The sequence below is a fragment of the Gymnogyps californianus genome, chromosome 19, assembly GCF_018139145.2.
Source record: "Gymnogyps californianus isolate 813 chromosome 19, ASM1813914v2, whole genome shotgun sequence".
NCBI classification, from domain to species: Eukaryota; Metazoa; Chordata; class Aves; order Accipitriformes; family Cathartidae; genus Gymnogyps; species Gymnogyps californianus.
In genome coordinates this window covers 8,924,516-8,936,369 of record NC_059489.1, presented here as the reverse complement: position 1 = coordinate 8,936,369, position 11,854 = coordinate 8,924,516, and the positions used below count along the sequence as shown (strand labels likewise).

At 54.1% G+C, this 11,854-nt stretch overlaps 1 non-coding gene across 1 annotated transcript; it reads right to left on the bottom strand.

Annotated features, from left to right (window-relative positions):
• Positions 1–325: 325 nt before the first annotated feature.
• LOC127024227 (small Cajal body-specific RNA 16) lies at positions 326–505 on the bottom strand. Its single transcript, XR_007767537.1, has one exon. It is a non-coding gene; the product is annotated as a small Cajal body-specific RNA 16 (non-coding RNA).
• Between the last annotated feature and the right edge of the window lie 11,349 nt (positions 506–11,854).

The window sequence follows — 11,854 nt, the reverse complement described above, 5'->3', positions numbered from 1 at the left end:
GTAAAGAAAATCACGCTGTAACAAGAGGGTAAAGTACACAACTTCCAACAAAGCCTCACAATTTGCTCAAGTAAAGAAACCACCTTATCAGCATTCCCTACTACATGGAGAACAAAGTTTTGGAATTCAGACAGTACCAGTGATAAATCAAGTGAAAGAAATATAGGAGCAACGTATCTAAGTTCTGCTTTCCATATCTGTAAAACGTGCCTGCAAAGGAAGGGCAGTATCAGTTTGATTTTGCTAGATGATTTTCAAAAGAAGATTCAGTATACATTAAAGAAACTCCTCTGAAAGCTGTTTTTCCTTGGCTTAGGGGGGAACCTGTTGTATGCAGTATCATACATGACCATCAAAACGCTGCATGAATGCTCACACCTGTTACTGCACAGGATGAACCCCAGCACGGAGCTCGCCTGGGAGTTGATCTCGGGCGCGGGTGAGGCTGGCTGGTACGAGGCTGGGTCCGCCGGCCCCGCCGCCCAGCAGCCCTTCCCCAGCCCTGCGCTCGCTGCAGCGCCCACAGACCCCTCGTGCCCCCTACCCAAGGGACGCACCGGGCTCACCCGATTCTCGCTCACCTCACGAATGGAAGCACCAAGGGCCAACGTAAGCACCCGCCGTCACCGTTCGGGGCTGTGGCTTCTCTGGGGCTGAGCCCCGGCAGGAAATCCTGTGACGCACAAAGTTCTGTGAAAATTCACACGAAAAACAAACAGTCCCGGTCCGGCCACCACCACGCTGTTCGCACCGGGAGCATGCCCTGCCCGGGCCACGCAGCCCCCTCCCCGCTGCACGGCTCGCCCTTTCCACCCCTTGGGCCCATCTCAGCTCTCCCCCTGCCCCCCCCCAGCACCCCACTCCGTGGCACTGCTCACCCCACAGCCCTGCACCACCCTGCACCCACACCCCCAGTGCGGGCTCCAACACCTCCCCCACGGAGGAACCGTAAGTCGGGTTTGTCCCCTCCACAGCACCCCAGCTCTCCTGCCGCCCCCCTACACTGCACCCCCCACACTGCCCCCCAGCCCCCACACTGAACCCCATATCCTGCCCCCCAGGCCCTCACTACACCCCCACACTGCACCCCAAGCCCCCCCTGCACCCCCCACAGCGCTCCAGCCCCCCATACCGTCTCCCCCAGCCCCCACTGCCCCCCCACATTGCCCCGAACCTCCCACACCGTCCCCCAGCGCCTACTACACCCCACAGCCCGCTGCCCCTCAGCCCCCAATACACTTCCCCTCACTACCCCAGCCCCATATCCTGCCCCCCAGCCCCCAATGCACCCCCCACTACCCCCAGCTCCCCCAATCCTGCCCCCACCCCCCACATGCACCCCCCAATGCACCCCCCCACCCCCGAGCCCCCCGGCCCGGCCGCCCACTGCCCGCCACGAGGCCCCGCGCAAGCCGGAAGCAGAAGGGCCGGAAGTCCACCGAGACGAAGCGAAGGCCAGAGCGTCTCGCAGAGCACTTCCGGCCTCCCACCGGCCTCCAAGCACTGCCTTAAAGGGCTAGCGACGTCCCGAGGCGACCTGGCCGGCGTCGCTATGGCAACCGGCGGGGTCCGAGCCGGGCCTGAGGGCGGTGTTGCGAGCCCCGGCGGCGGGTAGCCGGGTGGCGAGTGCCCCGGGCGGCAGGGCAGTGTCAGGCCGGGGCGCCGGGCCTTGGCCGCTGCCGTTGGAGGTAACGCTCCGGGCTCCCGGCTCCCCCCAGCGCCGGTGCCGCCCAGGCCGCGCCGGGCCCGGCCCTGCCGGCTCCCCCCGGGGCTGCAGAGCGGGAACGGGGCTCACGGGCACCGTTCGGGCTTCTCCATAAAACTGCCGGGACGAGAGCCGAGAACTGGGGGGGTGGGTGGGGGGTGTCTCTCGGGGGAGACAGACAGCGTGACCCCATCCCGCTCGGGGAACAGTCCGCGCTCTGGGCCGGGGCCGGGTTTGGTTTTCTGTTCGCCAAAAAGGCAAAGTCTCTGCACAGGGAGGGCTCGGAGGCTGCTCTTGGCCGCAGCTGAAACCACCGGCGTTAATACAGAGTAAATCGGTATTTAGATCAAATTTTTTCTTGATGGTTTTCAAGGCCGCCTGTGTACGTTGAATTGTGCTTCGCTTTCAGTGGCTCTGACAGCTCCGCTCCTGGCTAAGCGAGAGAGGCTTTTCAGCATGAATAAAGGTGTCTCACTCATGTAATTTAATCACAGATTTCCCTCCAAGACATTTTGGTATAAATAGCCTAACAGAAGAAAAACAGCACACATGCAATAGCTTTCTCTGATGGCTCATTAAAAATGAATAAGCGCTTAGTTTTATTTCCGCAATAACACATTTTAGCAGACCTTTTATAAAATATACATACAGATCTAAATCCTACATGCAAAACCTGGGTGGGAAGAGCAGCTGGTAAAGCCAAGCGCTGCACCGCTAGCAAACGCGCGCTTTCAGGTTGCCCGTAAAACCTTAGCGTGGCCTCTCGGTGCTGGCACATTCAAGCAAGGGGCTTGAATGACACGGTGACAGCTCGTCCCACCAGCCTGTCCCCACGCCGTGCGGGGGCAGATCAGCCCCGCCGGCTGAGCAGGTAATTCAATACTCTGGTTTCCCATTAGTCGGTGCACAGCCCGTGCCGTGCTGCCTGCACACTGCTCAGAGCCTGCTCTGAATACTAAACTGTTCATTTTCTTGTGATTTTTCTTCTGGAGCTTGTAAATATACAGGCAGAGTGTTTTACAAATACTGAGGAACGTCTTTCCAGTCCCTATGAAATCGGAGGTCATGATCCCCATTTTGCACACAGAATTGTGATGCAAAGGGATGAATGAAAACATAAATACCCGCAGATTTGAGGAGCCGACTTTGCAAAACCTGTTTCTGTGCTTTTCAGGGTACAAGGCCTTCTGCCCCTTGACCAGTGGTCACAAGCCAAGGGATATTCCCCTCTCCCAACATAACCCAGGTTTTCATGTGTTGCTGGTTTAATGTTGGATGTGGTAATGCTCAGTGGTTTGTTTTTTTTTTTCTTATGATCGCAGTGTGTCGTGGTTTAACCCCAGTCAGCAACTCTGTCCCAGCCGAAACCAGGACACAGTGAAATCCTTTAATGGTGCCAGAAGGCGCCCAGAGCATGGTGGAAGAGCGCTGCAGCCAGTCTGCCGGAGGCTGGACCCTGGAACCTATGTGCAGTGGCCACACGAGGCTCCTCGCGGGGCCGGATGAGCCAGCCAGGCTGCACAGGCACCCCAGGCACCCTCACAAAAAAGATGGGCTTTTCCAACTGAGTTAGAGGGGCTCTGAGACCCTCACAACCTTGTTTAACACCAGCCTGGCAGGGAGGTGGAGGAAGCAGCCCGACACCCGGCTCCAGACAGACACCCCCTTCCCTCCAGGGCAGCACATCAGGGCGGCACGGGGGCATGCGTGTGCAGAACCTGAAAGCAAAAGCATTTCACGACTGATGCTGCAAAGGATGCAACCTGCTGCACACCTTTGCCGTGTCCCCCTCCCCTCACACACCCTCTTTTGTCTCTCCTCTTCGTCACGGGGCTGCTGAAAGGAGCCACGGGACCGCCCAGCCGCCCAGCACCCACCGATCGGCTGCCACGCACCCCTGTGCTTTCATTTTTCCTCGGTGTAATACTGCCAGGGCTGCAGCCACCTTTGAATGTTATGTATCTCATTTGTACAGCTGAACCTGTGCTGTCTGGCTGATGGCAGGGACAGCTCTGAAAACAAACTAATTCTTTTTTTTTTTTTCCTTTTTGATAAAAGAAAACATTACCTCTCTGGGATTTACACACTAGATCAAGGATAAACCTGAATTATCTCCCTCTTCTTTTTTTCCAGGGAGCAGATAATAGGTAGATCTATCCATCCGTCTGCTTTGTTACACGTCACCCAGCTTGGCAGCATTTCTGTTGCTATTAAACCATGCTCATCCCCCTTGACATTTAAAGGGCCGTTATATGATTACTGTCACAGTCTCGTACGTGGATCCTTAAATGAATTCTCTCCTCCTCTTCCCGCTGATGATGGATTTGCTCATTTATGCCGTAGTAATTTGTTTTTCTCATGCTGCGCTCCAGCAAAACGCTTTCACTGTCAAATGTGGTTTTCTGCACAGCCCTTCCCCGCGGTGCCGTGTTACACCCGAGCAGCTCCGGGCAAATTGGAGCTGCCCTGTCTTTCAGCAGCATTAGCAAAACAAAATAGCGTTTGCCTTCGGGAGCCTGACCGGGGTTGGATCCTCCTGCGTTTGGAGTCACTGCTGCAGCGGTGCAAAGCGTGGCAGACCACAGTGCTGCGATTCCCGTTGATGGGGCCATCGGCCACCACGGCTGCTCCATCGCCCCCATGCAGAACGTCCCGTCAGACACGTGGACGTTGGCTCCACGGTGAGGAGCACATGGCACTCGAGAGCAGGGAGTCGAGGCTTTCCGTCTCTGGGAGCCTCTTTTCTGCCTCTTTTCCGCCTCTTTTGGGTGGGAAGTGCCGTCAGCTTGAGGGATTGCAGCTCATCCATCAGGTCAGCACACACATGGGGAGAATGTACAGACCAGAGGGTTTGCTGCCACCAGAGCTTTTCCAGATGATCTGCAAAGGGGAGAAACAGTTCAGTGTACCAAGTGCTGAGCGTGCTTTTAAAGTCCCTTTTGGCCTCTCCCGTGTTCTCCTCTTGGCAAGATCAGAAACACTGAGGGTGGTATCCAGCTCTGCCGGGCACTGGTGGGCAGTTTTGCCAGCAAGTTGGTCTCTTACACGTCCAGGCATTGAGTTAAATGGGTAAAAGCACTCACCAGAGAGCATGAAACAAAGACAAGCCCTCGTCCCATGCATCAGTTTGTACTTTGGGTATCTCTGATGTGAAAACCTGGCTCTGTACGTGCTCCCAGCCTGCTCCCACCACACACAAACTCCTGCCTCTCCTAGGGCTGCTCGTGCTGAGGGACTTTGCCTGCCCTCGCGAGCAGGACCATTGATGTGCTCCAGTTCCTGCCACCTCAGAAATGGGCCACAAGCAGGGCTACCCTCGCCCATCTTGTGCTTGGAAAATGTGGCCAGCAGAGATCAAAATGTAAGTGTCCCCCTTGGACGGAGAGCGTCACGGCTGGTCGTGTGGCAGGTCATGTCACCTGGACACCTGAGCCCAAGGCACTTGAAGCATGCCTGTCCATCCCGCCATGGGGCTGTAGTGCTTCTGAGCTGAAAGCTTGGGGATCTCTGGCTTAACCTGAAAAACAAAGTGAAAATTTCCTACTCCACAGAGCTCAGTTGTTTCTAGAGTTACTCCCATCAACATCTCCTCTGTTCCTAATCCCCTGCCGCAGAGAAGGTTGCAGAGGTTCATGTAGCTAATGAATTGGTATTCAAACCCACTTGCTTGTAGAGAAACATCCTCAACAAAATCCAGCTGTGCTGGGGAAAGATGTTTTCTCTCTCAGGCACTTGTCACTGTCCCCAGCTGGAGGTTTCTCTCCCATCAGCCTGCCAGCAGGGCAGTTTGTGTGCACAATTCAGATGGAGCCAGCTGGGCTGGTGTCCTCTACTCTGAAGACAATAAATCTGAGAGCAGGCGACCCGATGAGAAGCGCTGCGGTGGCCAGGCATGCTGCTGATCACGGCACATCCACACTGCTGCCTCCTACTTACCGGGGGCTTTTTGGAAGAATAACTCATTGTGGCAAAATTCTGCCAGATCCAGTGTCGTATGGCTGCGCTTCCCTCGTATTAGCTGTACCAGGTATTATTTATCCTCCAGCAGACAGCATCAAGCTGCCAAGCAGTATGTCATGGAGCTTGACTAACTTCTCAGGCACAGACTAACTCTGCCCAGCCCCGAGCTCCTCTCTCCTGCCTGGTGGCTCAGCATTGCGTGCATGAATTAACGCCTGCAGAGCAGCATCCTCAGACCTCTTCACGGAGCTGAAGCAAACCCCAAAGTGGGATGGTGAGTCCTCCCCAAACTGCCCAACTGGCACATCTGCAAGGGTAGCAGTGTCCATGCCGCAAGCTGCTGTAGGATGCTAACTCCTTCCACCAGCACAGCTGGATCTGAGAGGTGACGTTTCTTGGCTGTACGCATGCCTGCAGGACAGGACTCAGCAGCAGCAGTTATTCATATGGTCCTCCCATGAAAACTGTGTGACAAGGACAGCTCTGCGGGCTGGCAGCGAGGTGTTTAGCGTGCCTGCAAACACTGCGGGTAATAACCACCTTTAACCACAGCAGACCCCTTTCTAAGCAGAGGAAGGCTGGGCGGCGCAGAGACGGGCAGTAGCTGGGGCCAGCCCTGACAGGGCCGCGGCAGTCCCTTTTATTCTGTGCTCGGGTAGCTACGCTCTGAAATGCCTCTGAAATACTCCAGAGCACTTGGTCCTTTTCCACCCGGGACTTCCCTGTACCCTTGCGAGCGAGGTCAAGTCACAGCAGCAAACAGGCAGCTGGAGAGGCGCACCCAGAGCTCCGGTCGCTGAAATTATCCCAAAGAGATTTCTCCCTATTGCATTCTGGGGACCAGCGCTGACACCCTCTTGCTCTGCAAAACCCACCGCCCTAAATGTCCCCCATCCCCAGCCAGGTGCCACCACCGCTCGCAGAGCCCCCCGCACCCCTGGCTGCCTCCCCACCGCCCCGACAAGCTGTTTTACACGGCCGCAGCCGCGCAGGAGACACATTTCCAACGCAGGCGCCTCGGATGAGTTGGTGCCCTTTGCAATCTCCTTCTGTTGCATTCCTATAGAGTTTGGCCAATTTGCATAACAAACACGCGGTATAAATGTCAAAATCGGCCCCATCCATATCTTATTTTCACTTCAGACTCTAATTGCATCATTTTGACTCTAACTTGCCTTTGCAAATAGCTGGAGCCTGGCATGCCTGGGACGTTGCCTTCCCAGATCCCCAGGGCTACGCTCCGAGAGCCTAACATCCATCTTACTTACGGCTGCCCGAGAGCTCCTGCCTTTCCTGCAGATGCAATTAGCGGCTCTGCCACTGCCGCCCGGTACAGATGGACCCAGGGAGGAGAGAAAAACACATGTTGAGCCAGGAGACAGACCTGCATGGCAGCCCGGAGAGGCAGATGGCCTCTTCTGCATGCCAAGAGGGAAACCGAGGCAGAAACAGCCAGGGGTCTGGCTCTCCGCTGCAGATCCGCACTGCGGATCTGGGTTCCCGGTACCACCCTTGTCTCACTTGGGTTTGCACGATTTCTCATGGAATGCCATGAGAATGGATGCGCTCAGGGTGTTTTTGCAGATGCAGGGTGAGGGGTGAGGAGAGACGGCTCCAAACCCTGGTCTCTTCCAGACTTATCCATGCACTCCATTCCTCCTCCTGCTGAGCTGTGGATAAACCCTATATAAACCCTATATAAATCCTATATAAACCTACCTGCTGCTCTCCGTGACGGCCCCACTGACTGCATCCGTTACCTCCTGTGGGGCACATTTTGGGCTTGTATCTAAATGTTTCAGAATCCCTAAAGCACCACTTTTCATTTAATTCTGCAAATGCAAATGAGGATTTGCAGGAAACCATTTGATTCACGGGTTCATCCTTTATTTTGGCAGATAGCATCAGTTAAACGCCTGCTTATTTCTGCTTTGTGAGAACAATATAAACCACTTAAGTACACATACAAGATAGACTGATCCATAAGTGCTTATGAGCTGTTTGATTTACCGGGGCGTCTTTATCTTTGCCGAGTATCTTACAAAGTCATTTATTATTTAGCAGTAAATTAAAGCAGAGGGTCTGTGATTTTCGACAACAGAAATTAATATCCCAGCACTCCTTTGTACCGTATATATCTATAATTTACAGCACTGAAATCGGCCAGATAGAGCTGCGAGACAATCCATTTCCCCTTCTCCCTTGTTACCTCCTGATTACTGCTGCACAGGGGGAAATAAAAAATGGACTCGCAGGAGAGACGCTCAAGTCAGTGAAGGATAGTTTTAAATTAAAAGTCCAGTTTTTGTGGCTCTCGTGAGATCCCCTTCGCTTCCCACTCTGCCCTCCCCCACACATCACTTCTGGATAATATATTGAACATGCTGCAATCTTGCCTTGAGACCGCTGATTTTTAACCTCACTGGTTCTATGCTCGGGGTTAAATAATAATAATAATAATAATAATAATAATAATAATAATAATAATAATAATTCCACCTGCAAGCCTCGCAAACACATGCTGTGGGGTGCTTTGCCCACCCATTCGCAGTGGAGGGGTGGCCGTGGTACCCGCAGAGCTGGAGCAAGCGGTGGCTATCCGGAGACACGAGTGACAGCGAGGACAGAGCCTCTGAGGCTCCATGGACTCATAAAGTCTGTGGCTGATTTTAGGAACAAGGGTGGGGGTGTCGCATTGGAGAAAAATACATCCTTTGAGCTGGCAACCCCTTCCTTTGGGTCTGGGCCAGCTCGCCGCCAGCAGCCTGGTGCCACATTCAAGCGCAATAACATGGCCAGAAAGTTTTATGGGCTGTGTTGGGCTCCGGTTGACACAAAGAAGCTAATAATTTATAGCAATCTTGTGTACTACAAAGGCAAAACATGTCCCTCTCGGATGTAGCTCTGCAAGCCGCAGGGATAAATCAGCTCCAGCAGGGAGCAAATATGAGAAAAGCAGAAAAATGACCCCAAACTTCCCGCTTGGCTTCTCTGGAAGGAGGAGAGCAAAGGGGCCCTGCAAACGTCCTCCCGGCGCAGGTCGTGTCCCGGCTGGCCCATACAGGCGCCTGGGCTGTGCCGGGGTTTCTGAGCCCTGCCTGCAGGCACCGTGGCGTGAACCACTGCTGCCCGCACAGCCGGCATGCTGCCTCCAGCATCTCCTTGCATTGCCTTTTCTCCATGCCCACGTGAGCCCCCTGTCCTTCTGGAGCCCACCTGGGCTGCAGAGTAGTGAGGTTTTGCACCCCTGAGCTGCAGGGGGGGGACGGGGGCTGCACCCCAGGAGCCGTGCGGAGCCGTCTGGGTGGTGGCAGGGGTGCACTTACCAGCCACTCCTTATGCTCACCAGCAAAATGAGGCGTCTACACAGCAAGGTCCTCATGGCTGGGGCCTCCACGGGGGCAGGATTTGTGCTTTTGGCCAACAAATCCGTCTTCTGCAATAATCCCAAGAAACTCAGTGCTACCCAAGATGCTGCCAGCCGGGAATGGCACCATGGGCACTACAGACGTCTTCCCCCTCTCTAACCACCACCTCAACCCACATAGCCATCTCCGTGTTGGAGCAGCACAAACCAACCTCCCGGCACCTACCAGAGGTGTTTCATCGCACCAGCAACTGGAGTGTCACCACGCCAGGACCAGGGCCGCTCTTGCCGTGATGCTGCGTGGCGTTCTGCCACAAGAACCGGACTCCTCGACCCGGAGATCCTGCAGCATCGGATGGGATGCGACACCCCATCACCTTATTTTCACTGTACTCACTTGCCACAGTTCCCCAGGCAGCTGGCTGGCTGGACTGCTGCCGAATTATACGGGCGCCCTTCAATTTCTTAGCTAAATTAAGAGAGTCGTTTGTCTTGCAGTGAACCAGATAAAAAGGAGGAAAGACATCAGGAAATTCAGCCTTTAACAAGTCACGCTTTCCCCCTCTCTTCTTCTCAATGTGGAGAAATTTCCAAGGAGAAACCGTTGCGGTATTATTTGTCTTTGTTTTTGGGAAGAAAAGCAAGCTGATTAAAAGCAAACATAAAGCAAGAGCTGTGGGGTCCCAGAGGCTCCCTTGCAGGAGTTCAAAGGAAAAAAGGAATAAAAATCTGGAAGCGTTAGAGCAAGACATTTAAGCTTTGAAGATCATACCGGTTATGGATGAATTAAAACACACAATAAATAGCGCTGAAAGCTACAATACCTGAAGAGATGGAGAAAACTGGTTTCTTCGTGCTCATCAAGTCCTTCCAGGGATGCTCGTGCCAGCCTGGGTTTATGGTCCAGGCGCTCGCATCGTCTCCGGCAGCGTCTGCGCGTCGTGGCTGAGCCGCGCCGGCTGGGATAAGGGTTATCGTCGGGAAACACGCTGCCATTTGCATTGCTCGGGACCGCAGCCTGCCCTCAGACCCCCTGCCCGGAGCGGGGATGGGGACAGCAGGGCTCTGCGCTCCCCCTGGGGCCTGCGCTAAGCCCTGAGATGATGTGACCTGGAGGTGGAGATAAGGTGGGAGAACAAAACTCCTCCATGAGCGTTGGGAGGCACCTGAAGCTTATCTCCTCTGCGCCTGCCAGTTGAAGATTACAGGCTTTTATTTTCTTCTTCCCAGTGGCAAGGAAAAAAAAGAGAAATAGGGAAAAAAAACCATCCTGCATGCAAAACATGAGCCTCAAATAAATATCACGGCTATGTTATCCCATTAAAAAAGCATTTAGCTTCAAGCTTTGAACACCTTGGGCCTTACGATGCTGGGCTCTGACTGTGATGAGCAATGGGAATATATGTCTGCCAGCTGCTGTTGGCTCCTACCTCCTTGGCAAACCATTTCCCCTTCTCTTAGTGCAGAAATTTTTTTAGCAGCCACTTGGCTTCAGACCCGCCCAGGAGTTAATTTACTTGAAAATCAGCAAATTAGATTAGGTAACCCTGTAGTCAGGGGTCATGGGCATGGACGGGGGGTCACAGCTCTTCAAGATTTGCGCCTTCCCCTTTGGAGTCGAGTCAGGCTCCCCTCGCTCTGCTCCTCCTGCCCTGGAGTTGGGAACGGGGCTTTTGAGCTGCTAATTTCTATCCTAGTTCTGCAGAAAAGGGATGGCTGGACCATTGTGCTCTGATAGTCCTCCGAGGGCAGTGAATCGACCAAATCTCTAGCAGATGAATGGGAAGGAACTGCTTTCCTGCGTGCACACACACAACCGGGGCAGCGATAAGGCTGTTCAATGGGAAGAAAAAAACCCAGGCAGATTCCTATCAAATAATGTGTTCCCATGTAAGCGATTCTCAGCAGCGTGGAGGCTGAGTTGGGCTCTGTGGCACTTCGAGAGGGAAGTGCAGAACCGTGTAGATTAAAAAAAGCTGTAAAAACATGTTTGCACTGCAACAAGGTTCATCAGGTTTCGGTTTTTTGGTGGAGGAGGTAAAATTAGTCCAGGCAGCAAGGGTCAGCTCCAGCCCCAAGAGCCACTCCACCCGCGGGCAGTGCTGAGGGATGGGTTGCACTGGGTGGCTGCACCGGCTCAGGTTTTACAGACTGGGTTTGTGGGTGCAGAGCAACATCACCCATTGTCCTTGGTGGGGTGACAAGACCAGGTGGCACGTCACCCACCTCCATCGAGAGAAATCCACCTCTGTGGAGCTGCGCACGTCCCAGCCCCTCCAACCTCAACATCCTCCGCTCTTCACAGCTGCCTCTCCTGCTACTTCTTTTTTCCCTCCCCCTTTTACAGCTTTTAGCTCAATTCGAGCAGATCGAGGCTGACCCAGGCTAGCCCCTCCTGCCAAAACTTTTCGTTCCTTTAGATGGGAAAGATGTGAGAAACCCTCGTGTCTGATGCCTCCAGTAGCATGGTTCAAAACCCTTCCTTGCTCAGGAGGGCAGCCGTGCTCCTGGCTGCTGGAGGAGCAGGGAGAACGGCGACAGAGCAGGTAACCTGCAGCCGGCAAAGGTTTGCTGTTATATTTAAAAAGCCCTGGAGCAAGCCTTTTCACCCTGGACTATTTAATGACTCCTGCTGTGTGCCTCAGATTAGCAAACGCATTGCTCCTTTTTCCCTTAGCACAAGGGAGGACGAGGCGCTTTTTTCGCCCCTATAGTCTTAGGATAAAAGGACCAAATCAGAGGGGCATGGAGGTCAAGACCACGCACCCTCTCCCCACCTCGATGTCCCCATCTGCAGAGCCAAGGTTAGTGGCAGGGACACT